The 15,644-nt window shown below is 34.1% G+C and overlaps 1 protein-coding gene across 2 annotated transcripts in view; it reads right to left on the reverse strand.

Annotated features, from left to right (window-relative positions):
• LOC102677163 (glutamate receptor 1) overlaps positions 1-15,644 on the reverse strand; it is a 286,138-nt gene that overhangs the window by 151,775 nt on the left and 118,719 nt on the right. The window lies entirely within an intron of this gene.

The raw sequence follows: 15,644 nt of genomic DNA on the forward strand, positions 1-15,644 counted from the left end.
AATTTTTATCAAATGAATTTATCTCCTATAAGTGGATTACAAACTTGGTTAAATAAAAACATAGATTTTCCTAGAACAAAATTTATTTTAAAAATAATTTTTTCGAAACAATTGCACAAATTAATTGAAATAGAAGACAGTCTAAATTTAAATGCATATTATATATAATTCTATGATTTGAAAAAGCAATTTTCGGAATAATTCACCCAAAGTTTTAAAACGAAATTCATTATTCGATATCGATTATTCTCGAATATATTTGATAGGCCTGGTTTGACGGTGATCCATCTATCCCCCATGGTGGACGTTTGACCGGAAAGCTATGAGTTCGGAACAGGTCGTCTACAAATTCGATCAAGAATCAGTGGTGGCGCTCTCTCATGAGCATTCTCGTCGAGACTGATGTACCCTATCAAACTGTTTGATAAACTGCCCCCGTTGTAGAACTCTATTGGCGTTCTCGAACAAGTCGTAAATTTTCTTGAACTGGCCGCCCGCGCGATTGAAGTACACGCTGCTTGTATTTTTCATGGCGCCACCGTCGCCACCCCTTTTTCTCCAAAGAATATTCCCCAATAGCTACGCTCCTTTTCGATTCTTATCTTTTATACACATAGAATATTTGTGTTTGACATGATCTAATTAACCCTTTCGTGGAAATTGAAAATTTTGAGAAAATTTAATTTAATATTTCTGCGTGTCATTTCTTTTTTTCTTATGAAAATGTAAGTTTAAAGGAAAATAGAAAGATACATCGTAAATATATCGGATGTGCAATAAGAAAACGATGATCACAGTTGTTTTTTAACATATCAAAGAGTTAGAAAGGAGTTAAAAAGAGTTAAAAAGAATCTTCCAGATGTAGAAAATCCAACAAATAAATATTACGTTCATTTATGTGTGTTCGTAGAAAAATATTTAATTTGGAATATATGATAAAAGTTTTTCTAAAAAAAATTAATATCTGGAAAAATTGAATAATAATAATATATCGAAAAAGGGCATTTCATATTACAAAATATATTCTCAATTATTTTCAAATGTCTTTCCTTCCTTTTATGAATCTCTGCAATTCTCAATATTATCGTAATCAAGATTTTTCCTTCGAAATATAACATTTAACACACCGTGCAAATAATCGATATAAGAAAGAAAAAGAAATACACATTTGTAATTCAAAGTTATTTATTTTTTATATATTTTCTCCAATAATAATAATCAAAATGAAATGAAAATATTGGTACCATACTCGATTTGTTTACCCGCATACGTTATCACCCTCGATGGAAATTAGTTATTAAGATTAAGCATCGTATGCGCACACATCAGATTTATGAATAATTTTCGACCGAGGGATTAATGGGTTTCCGTCTTCTTTCAACGATTATGACAAATCGTCAAAGTGTCTTTTTAAGTAATGACCTGACATCTTTTTACCAGTCACTACATTCACGCGTCTGATTTATGATTGTTTATGTTGGAGCGTGGATGCAGGAGGGAAAAAGAAAAGGGAGAAAAAAAGGGGGTGGAGGGGGGAGGGGAAATTCTCTACTTTAACAATGATTTATCGCGTAAACGCGAGTGTAACTTTCGCGCATTTGCATGTACCGTCGAGTACGGATTTGATACAACACAGACGCAGACCAAGAACGTAACTTTTGCATGAAAAAAAAGAGAGAGAGAGAGAGAGAGAGAGAGAAGGTTATGCTGGGAGATTGCTGGACCGGAATTTAAAAAAGTGGATTTTTATTTAACCCGTGTTTACATCGGGCAACTTTTGGTCAACCGGAGTTTATATATTATTCACGTTATGCGAAATCGCTCGTTCGAGCTTGAATTTCAATCAAAAAGGAGAGAATGAATTGTTGATTATTCAATTGGTGAGGTAGCAAATCTGTTTATTTTGAAGATTGTAGAAATTGATTGATTATAAAAATTCTAATTTGAAGAAAATTGAAATTGCAATTATTATTAATGAAGTAATCAAAAATTGTATTCTTCTTACTTTTAATTCCTCCAAATTTTTTTGTTCAATAACAGAGAGGAATATGGCAATACGATTTTATATTTTTTAAGACGAATTTTATTTTTGCAACGAATGAAACAGCTTTAGAATAAACTCTTTTTTCTACTTTGAAGAATAAATGATAAAGAGAGATTAATTTATTAATTGAAAATAAAGGAAAAAATTATTTTTTGATATTAGAATCAATTTTTGCACGAAATGTAAAAATAAATTTCATTTTAATAAAAATAAACGTTTTAAGATATTTTAAGACGTTCTTCCATTTCCTTACCACTATTTGCTCTCTTCTTCTGTGCAACTCCCGACCTCTAGTGCCATTTTCGAGTACTAAAAACTGTGCCAAAGCGCGGCGTCTTCTACATCACATTAATTCTTGTTTCGTGGAAAGAAGAAAACTTGCTTTCGAAAAATTTGCAACGCAAACTTTTCCTCTAAATATCCATTTATTTATATTTATGCTTCGTTTTGAATATCACAGAAAAATCCAATCGAAAAATCCCGACGCAATGGACTTCAACATATAAATAAATAAAATATTCTCTCGAAATGTGATGATAAAAATTTCAATTTATTACAATAACCTTTATAAACGATAAAGACACCCACAAAAAATCACAAAAATATTTAAATAATGTTAATTTACTAATACAAATTACTAATACAACTTTCAAAAGGAAATCCATCGAACCAAAAGTTTTCCTTTTCACATTGATACGCCATTATCTCGAAGAGGAAGAAAGAATAATCTCGCGAGTCCATCCTCGATTATTTCCCGCTATATGGAGCAATTCTGGCCGATTTTTCAATAGGTGAGTACAGGTAATGATTTATAAAATGGGAATGCAGCTAGGTGGGCGATCCATTACATTCTATCGCCGCTTCCAGTCATAATATTTTCTTACTCGCAGCCGACATCAACTCCTTCCCTCCTCCCTCCCCTCATATACCGCCCCATCACCGAGCTTTATGCATACCAGGACTTTCTATACAGCCCATATCCTGGCAAACATTATAACGCCGTGAGATTATGAATTTTGTATACGCCTCGACGTCTTTCTCTTCTGTCGTGCCACCCCTTCTTCGACGTTTTACACAACCCTTCGCGGAATGGCGATGGTTTACGCGTTTATGGCACCGTCGAGGGTGTATTATCGAATGGCGCATTCGAAATAGCTTCGAGTGAAGTTTATTGGACTGTGTTTCGGGTGTGGACAAGTATTGATTTGAAAGACGTTGGAAAATATTAGAATATTTGAACAATAATTTCTTTCCTCTTTAACTCTCTATCTTGTTAAAAATTTTTAATATTATATTGTACAATAATAAAATCAGTGAGATATTTATTGGATAATCTATTAATCAATTAGCAGTAACGTAATTAAATTTTACGTATGTTCGTAAATTTTTTAAAAAAAATATTCCAAACGTCGTAATCGTTCATTATAATATAAAATTTATCGAAGAGAATTTAGAGACGAGAGAATTTAAAATTTACAAATTTATTTAGAGAATCTCTATCGTCTGCAAAAATTAAGAATAGTTCGATGGTGGATGATTGAGACAAGCTATAATCAATTAATTGCCCGAACGAAGCTTTCTCGAAGCTTCAATAATTAATACAGAATTCGCAGAGCTTCGATGGAATTTCCATCGAACGAAATTCCATTTCCCGGCCAAATGTTCCTTGGTTATTATGTACCAAATATCCATGACACGTATCTCTGCAATATTTATGAATTATCGGGGATTTTCGACGAATGAGAAGATTGAACATCTAAGATTGCAATTAGATTGTTATTGTGCGAATACTTTCCGACGGGGATGGAGATCTCTGAGATAGTAGTTCGTCGTTTGCCCGGTTTTCTCAGGCTGAATTAATTATACGGGTTATGGGGGTTGCTTTAAACTTCGGTTTCGAAAGTAGAATTCCTTTCCCCTCGTTGATTTTTACCCCGGGACGCCGCGTACCGGCAAAGATAAATAACCTGCTGGTGAATACACTCAACAGAGAGAGAGACTTGTAAACTCCACTCTCTGAGATACTTTCTTCGTTTGAGAAGCGACGGGATGCGAAACGTTCCAACTTCGCATTCAATCTTGGAATCAATGAGGAGGAAAGGGAATGAAATTCGATACGAGATGGAAAATTAAGTTGCTCCACTTGTGATTTCAATTCATGGAAATTAACGATAATTTCGATACAGTCGGATTATTTTTTTCAATTTCGAAAATTCGTCTTGCATCTTTTCTCTATCATTATGTACAACGAGCCTCGAAAAATTTATCTTTCATTTATTTACGACGATATGCGTTAAGTCTTTTCGACTCTGGTAGAGAAACTTTATCTAAAGATTTAAGCATCTTACATTATTATTGGCAATTTCACAAATGGCAAAACCTATGTGAATTACTATTGAATAATTAGTTTACGTGTATAATTTGTGTGCGATAGGAAGTTCATTATCGAAGGATTAAATATTAATGTTATGATACACGATAAATAATAACGAATTATAATTGGAGAGGTTTCTGAAGAAATGATTTTTAATTCCGTGAGATTCTTTCAGATAAATTAATCACTATATATATCTTATTTTTATACAAATAATTATGAACACAAAAATGAAATTAAAGATATATTTAATTTACTGTTTTAATATAATATATTTTGATTTTTATACTTGAAGAATGAAGAAGAGGTTATAATTGAATTATACACAATCAAGAGAAAGAAAATAAATATTATAAAGATTATTTCAAATAGCATGCAAAAACTACATATCATTTGACTTAAAATATTTTAAATAAAATCAAAAAAGTTTAGTAAAGTTTTATTTTTAAAAAGAAATGTATAAAATTAATATCGATTCTTTATTTTCTCATCACAGATTACTTTCAACCAGTGTCGACAACTAGATCAACACATGTTGCGTCGTTATTCTTCTCCTTCCGCTCGAAATTCGTAGCTGAAAATATTCGTCTCGAGTGTGCGTAAAGCATCCCGTAATAACGGAAGATGGCCTCTGGGCCAAAGAAAGGCTTTATTCCTCGCCGGCCTTTGCCGCCTCTACACTTGAGCACGGCCTTCGACTTCGACGTGTGTGCATGCACCGGCGAGTGCCTTGCGGTTCTCGAGCGGAAGCGGAGGAAAGGCGATCGATGCGGCGGATGCAAAAGGATCTTTGTGGCGACCGAGGAATAAAATCAGCGTGAAAGTTGGCCATCTTTCCTCCCCCTCCCCTTTGGAACTGAGATTAATTCTGTGGGGAACGTTTGTGCATCGAGGTGCAAAATTGTGATCGGATTTCTGCCCCCTCGATTGTGACGGAAGTTGAGGAGAATTTTAGTTTAGTTGATGCGATTGTTATTTCGTGTTTTCATAATCGTAATTGTCGATCATCAAAAGAAGTGATTGAATCGTGTCGGTGAACGTTAATACGTGTGTTCAATTTGCGAAACAATTTAATAAGCGTTTAATTGTCGTGTAATCAAACTAAATCGAAAATTCGATTTTCAATATGATTCGATTCGAGCATAATTTCCCAACCATGAATAATAATTTTTGTTTTTCTCTTTTTGATATAAAGTATTTTAATAATATTAGAGTGTGAGTGTCTATTTGAGGGTAAAAGATGTTGCGAAAGATTTTTTGATTTTTTGATAATAATTTTAATAATTTTTGTTTTTCTCTTTTCGATATTTTAATAATTAAAATATTTTAATAACGTGAGAGTGTGAAAGTTTATTTGAGGGTAAAAGATTTTTTCTCAAAAATTTTATTCTCAATTGTATTCAAAGAATACTTAAGAATAAAAATTTCATGTTCCTCGAGATCACTCAAGCACACAAATACATTTTGAATTCCAGTAAATGCATTCGATTCTTAAGTAAGTGTTCTGTTTTTTACTTTTACCAGGTAGAAGATACTTGATTTTATTGCCAAACATTGATATCTACATACTTTTCATTAAAAGAAATTTTCAATAAAAATCCTTCCTTTAAAAATTTCGTAGAAAAGATCCTAATATTCATACCAAATACAAAATTTCTTTTAAATCTTAATCACAATTCAATGTTTCATATTCGTGCATCTTACATTATTATATAAACAATAATAAAATGGGAATAAAATGGACGAAACAATTTCCTTATTTTTTCCCCTCAATTATCCCCAACAAACAAAATTAGTTAAATCATCTCGAATCCTTGCTCGAGCAGTCGAGACAAATTATATCGACCTTATCCACCCTCGATCCACGCTCAGAAAGGAGAAGAGGAAAAAAAGGAGAGGTTTGCCATAAATTGGCGAAAAGGGAAGAAAAAGAAAAAAGAAACACGCAAGATTTTCCGCGTTGGGATGCGGGTACACGGTGGATTACGACGTGGCGGCCGCGGCCACGTGAACGAGTTCGCTTCTTTTCACGGAAGAATGGGTTTTCCATGTCGGTGAATTCAGTGGCCGAGACGGCACAATCGCGTCTCACTCGAGCGCCACGACCGCTTGAAAATACGACGAGGGGGATGGGGGTGAATTGGTGGACGGAGGGAAGATGGAGGAGAGGAGACGTCGAAGATTCGAGGACGAGCATTGACTCCTCGAAGGAGAGGAAACCTGTACCGATCGGTTTCCTCTTCCTTTCTCTTCTTCCTGGTTTTTAAAAGATTGTACATGGAATCTTGAGAATAAACGAGCATTTTTGCTGTACTTTTTCGTAATATTTTTCTTTCTTTGAATTTTTTGCTGTCTAAAAACGGCGCCATAGCTTCTTAGATAAAGATCATCGGTTTTGCAAAATTGTTCGCTAGTGTCAGAAAGGATGATCGATTTTAAAAATTGGTGTGCAAGAATAGTTTCATTCAATTTAATCATAATAAACTTACGTTTCTTTCGAATCCTCTGATTCTAATTCTGAATCAAAATTCGAAAATTAATTTTATCCAGTAAAAATTAATTTCTTTCGTCCAGATGCTAGATTTGACTCTACTGAACAGCGATATCCAAATCGATACCAATACACTTGACGTATCCTCTCTATGGATGAATAACTAATCACGAGCTAATGGTAATATTAATTCATTATACGTATTAGTTACCAATTATTAGATAATATGTGTATAAAGGCAATTGATGAATGGATCATTTCACACAGAAGAAGAATACGAAGTGTTCTGTTTGTTGCAATATAAATTTGCCGGGATTACATCAAGGCAAACAAACTCGCTTTCATTATGAAACGATTTTTGGAACTGTCTGCCCGTTTTCTGGCATGGGTCGCGTGTTTTCCCGTATAATCGACTGGCTTTTATCGTGATAATTAAACGATTGCGCAACGAATCAGGTAATTTTAATCGTGTAGTTATTTATCCACCGATCATTTAAACTTGGGATAATTAATCGTTGTTCAAACATTTCTTCCGTGGATAATTAGTAATGTCCGTTCTCGATCGATTCGAGAGAAAAATTATTTCTTCTGTTTGTATTAGATTTTTACAGTGCAGTGATGTTTGAACAATCTGTTGAACAATTTTTAATAATACTTTTGAAATAACAAATAAGTTTGAATATATTATTCTTAACAAATGTAGATAACACAATAATACAAACGTCGATTTAAAATCGATTATTAAAGTGGTTGAAATGAAAATCAATCGTCCAAACCAACAAAACGCATCCAATTAAATCGTAATACCGTCCTACCTCTTTAAGTAGAGAGTGGACGACTTTGATCAGACGTCCAGTAAACAAGATCAATACCAATCCGACCCGATCAACCGAGTCAATATCGAGAGAGGGGGAAAAGAAGAGAGAAAGAAAAGAAAGGAGGAAAAACCGCAAATCCACGTCGTTAAGGGCGAAGAAAGGCGAATCATTATCATACCGATCGTAAACCCATCGGCTCGGTAAATAATCTCGGTGCTACGATAAAGGAATAACGAGGCCTGTTTCCCAGACGATTATCAAAAAACGATATAACGAACCCTGTGGAGCGTACATTCTCCTCCCGTGGAGGAGCAGAAAAGAAGAAAGAAGAATACGAGAGAGGCACAACAAGTTGGAAAGGAAGAAACGATGATCCTCGAGTCTTGCCAGATCCTTTTGCAAGGATGATGGCAGATAAGGAAGAAGAGAAGAAGCTCCACCTTGGAGGGATTACTTGAAATTACTGATCTTGAAAAATTATCCCATCTTGGGTTAGAAATAGAAACGGAAGTAACAAGTAATACAAAAGGTGAGAGTGAAATTTCGAAGTTCCGCTCTTTTCTATTCTCTCCCTCGATTAGGGGAAATAAAAGTAATCCCTCGAATTCTCGAATTTTCGTGTGAGAAGAAGGATCGAGAAATTCTTGGATTCAGGAGGAGGTTGTTGGCCGATGCTCGTAAATAGAGGTACGTTTACGACGTGGCGGCAGAAACCGCCTCGTTTTTTGTTCTTCCTTCTTCCCCGCCGTTCCCTCTCGATGCGATTTCCATAAATTCAATCTTTTTGCCCGCCGTCTACTGGCGCGAATCTGGCCGCGGCTCCGTGAAACCGTTTCCTGGAATATTGAAACCGTAACTCTTATTATGATCTCTGTGGGCCAGGGGGAGGAAAGAAAAAAAATGCTCGAGGTTGAGAAATTGGACAGATTTTATATATGCATAGGATAGATTCCTTTCCTATTTTTCTTTCCATTCGTTTTTTTTTATCGTTTACGCGTGTTCCTTAATTTCTTTGCTTGTTGAGGAAAATATTATGCAAGGCACAAAGAGATGGTATTTATTATCGTATGTTGAAATTGTTATAAGTTTTTTTATTATATTCGTCATCAGGCTTGTCAAAAATAATTATTATTTTAACAAATTCCCTGAGTTTCGAGATTTAGAATCTTTCTTTCATTGAGAAGCTTGCACCACAAATTATCGAACACGATAAATGATAGAGGGTGGTGTTGAAGAGTTGGAGGAAAGAATTATCAAATATTATTTTTACCAAACTACTTTGATAATAAAACATCTACTTTATCATTTTTCCATGGAGCACGCTCCCCCCCTCGGCGTGTCAACGTCAGAAATTTTCCTCGAACAAACAACAACCCCCATCTTCTCGAACTCGATAACCATCGATGCAACGTTTCCGCATCGAAAGAAAACTTGCCACTCTCGAATGATCCCAGGAGGCTAAACCTGTACATAGTCGATAGATGTGGAAGATGCAAGGATTAGCATTACGAAAAAAGCTTATATTAAAAATTGAAAGGAAACACAAATGGATTATACATACAAATTACGAGCATAAACTAATTATTTATTAATTATTTATTAATTTGTTTAGATTAAAATTAAAATCGTATTCATAGAAACACAATATCACATCTGCATACACCAAACCCATCACCAGTATCCATGCAACCTAAAATCCAATTCAAATTCAAAGAAACAAGGAGGGAAAAAATTGCAATCTTATTAATTTCTAATAATCTTTCGATTAATTTCAATGATCGAACGATACACACGGTTGTCTCAACGTGATGCAACGACTGTTGCTAACGCTTTATGCATTAATCCTAGTCCGTGATATTGAATCGAATCCGTAGAAACGATTAGGTATGGATGGAAATATAGTTATAGAAGGGTTTTATCGAGTCGACGCATGCGCCGTCCCGGTTCACTAACTGGATCCTTGATGGACGGTGGAGAGAGAGAGAGAGAGGATGGAGGATGATATTATATAGAGAGCGGATCGAGCGGAATAAGTCGACCCGATTCCACGACTTTGTCCAATGGTAAAGGAATAATAGGGGGAGAGAAAGAAAGTTCTTATACTCTTATTCATTTGGCCTGTCGTGGATAAGATGAATCGTCCATTAGCGATGGGCGACAAGGCAGTCGGAAGATTTTTAAGATGGTATCGGTGAATTGGAGTTGGGGAGGGGGGGGGTCGAATAGTTCGAACCCAATTAGGCTCTTCGTGAAACCGATTCGTTTATTTGAAGATAATTGATGCGTATCTCTCATGTTGGGTTGGATTTACGATAGTTGAGGTTGAATAGAGTTGAGGAGGAACGATAGATTGGATTAGGAAATTCTGGCCTTCCAAGTTTTTTGAATCTTAAAATCTATAAGACGTTGCGAAAGAACGAGAAATCTATGAAATGTAGAAAATATGAATTATTCCTCTAATTTAGACTGATTTGAGTTGTTGGAGAGGATAATTATTTGATCCTTGTTTGGAAATATGTATCGAGATATCTGGTGATTTTATTATGATAAATTGATTTGTTGGAAAGAATTTCCTTTCTTAAATATCATCAGAGAATAAATAATAAGAAATAATGTCAAAATTAAGTTAAAAGTATTCTGACCCACTGTTAAATACATAATTCCTTGCATAAAACGAATAATAACTGACTAATAACGAAGTCGAAATATTAATTACGAAAGCAGAAATTGAGAAAGAGGATTATTCCAATATTTAAAGATGAAGGTATACTTAGACACGATTAATTTTGAATGAACATGTATTAATATAATTTTTGATAATCTCGAATAATCAAGATTCCTATATAAAATCGAGTATAAATTGAATCGATTGGATAATTCGTGAGGATAGTCGAATGGAAGGATGAGCGATAAAGATGAAACGGAAGAACTACATAAGAAACTTTCCTTCCTTCCTTCCGTAACAAACTTTCCCGCCTTCCCAATTTTCCCCTCGGAAATTCGCCGGTGGAAAAAATTTTCAAAGACTTAATTACCGGGCTGGATTCATCGAGGCACGATCGATCGGTTAAATTCTGAAAAGGAAACGGGTCGCCAGAAATCGCATTCCGTCCATCCGGGTCCAACGTCCGTGACAAAGGATTCTCAACTGCATGGTTACACGTGGAAAAGAATAGAATAGGAACAGATTGGATCGACTGGAATAAGTCGTTTCGTCCGAAAACTTGGATCAATCGAATGAAAGGAATAAAAAAAAAAAGAAAAGAACTCTTTTCCCTTTACCCTTCCTTCTGACTTGGCTTTAGAACGAAGATACGCCCATTACTACTGGTGGACGAGTATCCATCGTGCAAAAAGGAAGATGAACCAGGAGAAGAAAAAAAAAGTGGAAAGTGAGGAGAGAAGGAAAGAACGAGAAAGGGGAAAATGGAAAAATCAAATGTTCCACCGAAAGGATGGAAGATTGGAGAACGTTGAAGCTCGGGACACGATTTTCTGAAGCGTCGATTCCCAAGATATCTTTGTGCTTATACCAGATTCGATCTTGTTGTTTCAATAATGTCGTAGAAAGTTAAAAGCAATTGGGGATGAGGGATAATTTCGTTCGATGCTGATTTGAAAATGTAATAGAAGAGAAGGGTTGAGTAATTAATTGTTTAATTATTTATATATTATGATAAAAAGAATTTTTATTGGAGATATTATTTAATTTATTATTATATTTAAGATATTATTGTATTTTTGTGATATATGTCCACTACTTTTAATTTCTTTTTTTTTAAATAAAATTCAGACAAATGGATTTAATCATACTGATAAAATTATAATTCGAATTATAGTAGTACATTAATTTATTAATTTATATATTTTCCTCCATTTATAACAAGATATTCAAATAATTGGAGGATTAATACCGAGTATTATTATCACACTAATGCATTGTTACTATTAAAGAATTACAATTACAAAAATGGAATATTTTAGATATCGAAGAAAAGAAATTAAATTAAAAAGAAACGATGAAATTACTCGACACTTAAATATTGTATTCTTCCATTAAACTTTAATATTATTATTTTAACATATTTAGATTAAAGACAAAAATAGATAGATCAAAAATAAATAATTCCTTAATGGATAGATTCCTTTGAACGAGCTACAACAAGTCGTCGATTGTGTTATACACACGTTCTCAATGTCGGGCAAAATATTATCCTTGGCTGTGTAGCATCCGGTTGGAGAGAGTACGATGTTACACGTGTGTACGTACACAGGGATTATTCCCTGTCGCGCGACCATTCTCGCGAAAGAAGAGGCATCGACGTGGCGCACGATCGACCGACGTATAAATACATCACCGATACGCCCGTTTCATGGCCGATCAGGCACGTGCACGGCAATGGTGCAAGGACGACAGAAACGCGGAGGCAAAGATAAAGACACCTCTCTCGTTGTTCACGAGGTTATCGAGGAATAGAATCAATGCCAGTCACAAATGAAATTCGATACGCAACTTCTCGACGTTTCTCGACGAAATGGATAGTTCCAGGGAATTGCAAGGGACGATCGAAGAGGATTCTAAACTGATTACAATATTGAGTGTATGTATAGAAAAAAAGAGAATTATATGGAGAACTTTTTTTATTCTTTACATTTTTTTCTTTCAGAAAGTATTAAATGTGTTAAGGATAATTGTGACTTACAAGACAAACAGGTTCTATAATTATCAAAAAACGAATTGTTAATTTAGATACATATTGTTTGTTCGAGTTCAACCGCGGTTCGTACCCAACGCTACAAATTTGACTATTATTTTTATTTTGTAATATATAATTCGATAAGGGAGCCGAAAATTGTTCGAAATTATCTTAAGAATCTTCTTTTTTTTATAGATTAATATATCTCTATATTGTATATATAGAGAAAGAAAATAATTTATTTTAAACAATAGAACTTCTGATTGATATAATAATACGAAGATCCATTTACATTTCATTATTTATTCTCTAGCCATGAATATTATCGTTAGCTTGCGATATTTTATCCATCTAGGTTTACGTAACTACTGCAAAACGCAGTAGTTAGATATTAAATTAATCAAAATTAGCACAAATGTGAAGAAAAATTGCAAAGAAGAATTCCCAAGAATAAATTATTTTGAATTATCTTGATGAACATAAACCACTGCATCACATTTAACAAAAATCATTATTACTGACATCCACCTATCCATCGATCATTAAAACTTATTAAATTATGCATCCCTCACGATGCAGGAAATTTGATTTAACACCTTTTTTTTCCAATACAAAAAACTCAAATATTCCAACGACTTAATATTTTCCTGCATAATTACAATATAATACTCGTCACTTGCCTCAAAATAGATCGAGAGGAAATCCCCCCCCTCGAAGTTCACCCTTGTGAACACCATCGAATCTCCTCGACTATTACGAGGAGGAGTTACGGTCGAGAAACTTGGTCCCCTTCTCCACAGGCTCGTGGCCCCAACGAAACAGTTGACCCACCACCCTGTTTGCTGTTCCACCAAGATGATATTGGGAACAACATCTGCCATCGTTTCGGCTAGAACGGTTTCGAAGGGAACGAAGGGAACGATCTTCGACGGTGTTCAATGTTATCGAAGGGATAACATCGCTGCTCCGTTTGGTGAGCAACAACAAGCCGAAGTGAGGCTGTATCGTGGCCGCGTGTACCTAATTACTGGCACGAGATCGTGTACAGACAATATTATCGCTTCCTGCTACCGTGATCACTCGAACCGGCGATCTGTTTAACGACCAAGGGACGTTCGGCGACGTCGACAATGTGGGAAACGGGACAACAATGAGGGGATGAGGGGTTGTACATCGTTTATAAATCACTGGCCGGTTAACGATACGTCTCAGGATATGGATAGATGGGTTATTGTGATATCCTGTTGACGTATTAATCGCTTCAATCGTTTCCTTTAATCTTTTCAGGAGCGGAATGTTATGGGGAAAAAAGGTGGAAGAGAGAAATTCGAAATATCATATTGTGAAGAAGACGTAATATTAGATAATTTTCGAGAAAGAAGAAAAAGAATTATAAATTCTTGAAAATATTGAATATTTATATGCTTGTAACAATATTTGTGCATGATGATATATTATAAGACCTAAAATCAGTGTCCAATGATTTTTATACAATACTAATTCTGCTACATTGATTCATTGTAAATATATTTTTAAAATGTGAGAGAAACGATCAAAATTATATGAATAATTATATTAATAAGAAAACTCCAACTTATTAAAATTAATTATTCTGAATAAAATAAAAAATTGATCTGTCGTTAATCCTCTTATGTACGTCTTATTTCCATCCAACAAATTACAGACAAATTCGCGGGAAATCGTGATACCGCGTGTTCCGGAATTAATTAGTCGCTATATCGGCTGTCTGAGCAAATGAGCCAAGGATATTGGTAACATCTGTAGCTACCTATCGTTTGACAGAAACATCAAGTCAAACCGGAACGGGGAAGGCTGTCGAGGGGTTGTGTTTCAAGACTGGAGCATTTAGAGGCTCGTGTAATAAGAGCTAAACTCTATTATACGGAGACGAGAGAGAGAGAGAGAGAGAGAGAGGAGATGGAAGAAAGACATATATGACAGACTGAAATACATTTAATCGCGTGTTAAGGAAATTCTTGTTCTTCTGCAAGAAGGCAATTATTGATTAGAGATATTGTAATTATTAATGTATAATTTGTTTAATCTATCTTGCATTATTTGTATCTATTTTATAATTTATATTATATGAGTTGTTTGTGTATTTATGAGAATGAATATTCTAGAGAATGAAACGAATATAGTTGAAGATTGTTTGTTAAATTATAAAGCAATTTAAGATCGCGTTGGATAGAGATCTTTCTCTATCCGCATTTTGTTATCTCGCTCCGTTTCATTCCATTCAATTATTAAACATCATTAAAGTTAAATTGTTAGTGATTTGATATATAAGCTTTCTCTTAGCTTATTTTTATATACCAACTTTTGAGTTTATTTTGATGGAAAAGTTCTAGAACCGATCGAAAAGTTCTCACGAAAATATTAACACTATACATATCATTTGCATAAATTTATGAAAGTGTATCGTTTGTTTTTGGAAAAATTAGATTTATCATAAAATTAAGAAATTTGTAAATAACAAAATTTATTCAGAAATCGAATAGATTAATTCTTAATTTTACAAAAAAAAAAAAAGAAAAAGAAAAAGAAAAAAGAGTAAAATTATTTGAATTATTCATTATTATCCAACTCTGAAAAATTCTTTATTTCAAAAATTCTATATATTCAATTAATTTTGAAAATTTCTTTATTTTTTCCATTCTATAATCAAACAAAGAAATATCACCAAGAAATCATACATTGACTAACTCATACAATAGTGCACGAAGAACAACGTCAAACAAACTTCTTCAAACTTCTTAGAATAATTGAATATAATTATGAGACCATGTTTCGAAATTTCATTTTTTACAACAATATCGTTTTTCATGCTGTACAACAACAAATATTTTAAGGTACAAAGATTAAAATTTACACGAATATTGCATTATTTCACAGTTAAAATAGTAATTCCTTTTTAACAGGCCAACGCCGCGTAAAGAGAGATATCACCTATAAACAGAGACGGAAGAGGTATTAGACAAGACTGATGCCTGAAATAAAATTTCACGACGTATTCCCCGGCAGAAAGCAATAATAAAAAATTTTATTATTCGAAGCTGATATTTCGTAATTTCACAAGTGTTGGAAATATTCGAGAGTTAACTCGCATCTCGTTGTCCGATATATTTATTATAACATTTCCATTCGTTTCAAATATTTAATTTTCGAATATTTTTCTTTTTTTTTTTTTTTTTTAAAA

This window comes from Apis dorsata, unplaced genomic scaffold (assembly GCF_000469605.1).
Source record: "Apis dorsata unplaced genomic scaffold, Apis dorsata 1.3 scaffold_382, whole genome shotgun sequence".
Classification (NCBI taxonomy): domain Eukaryota; kingdom Metazoa; phylum Arthropoda; class Insecta; order Hymenoptera; family Apidae; genus Apis; species Apis dorsata.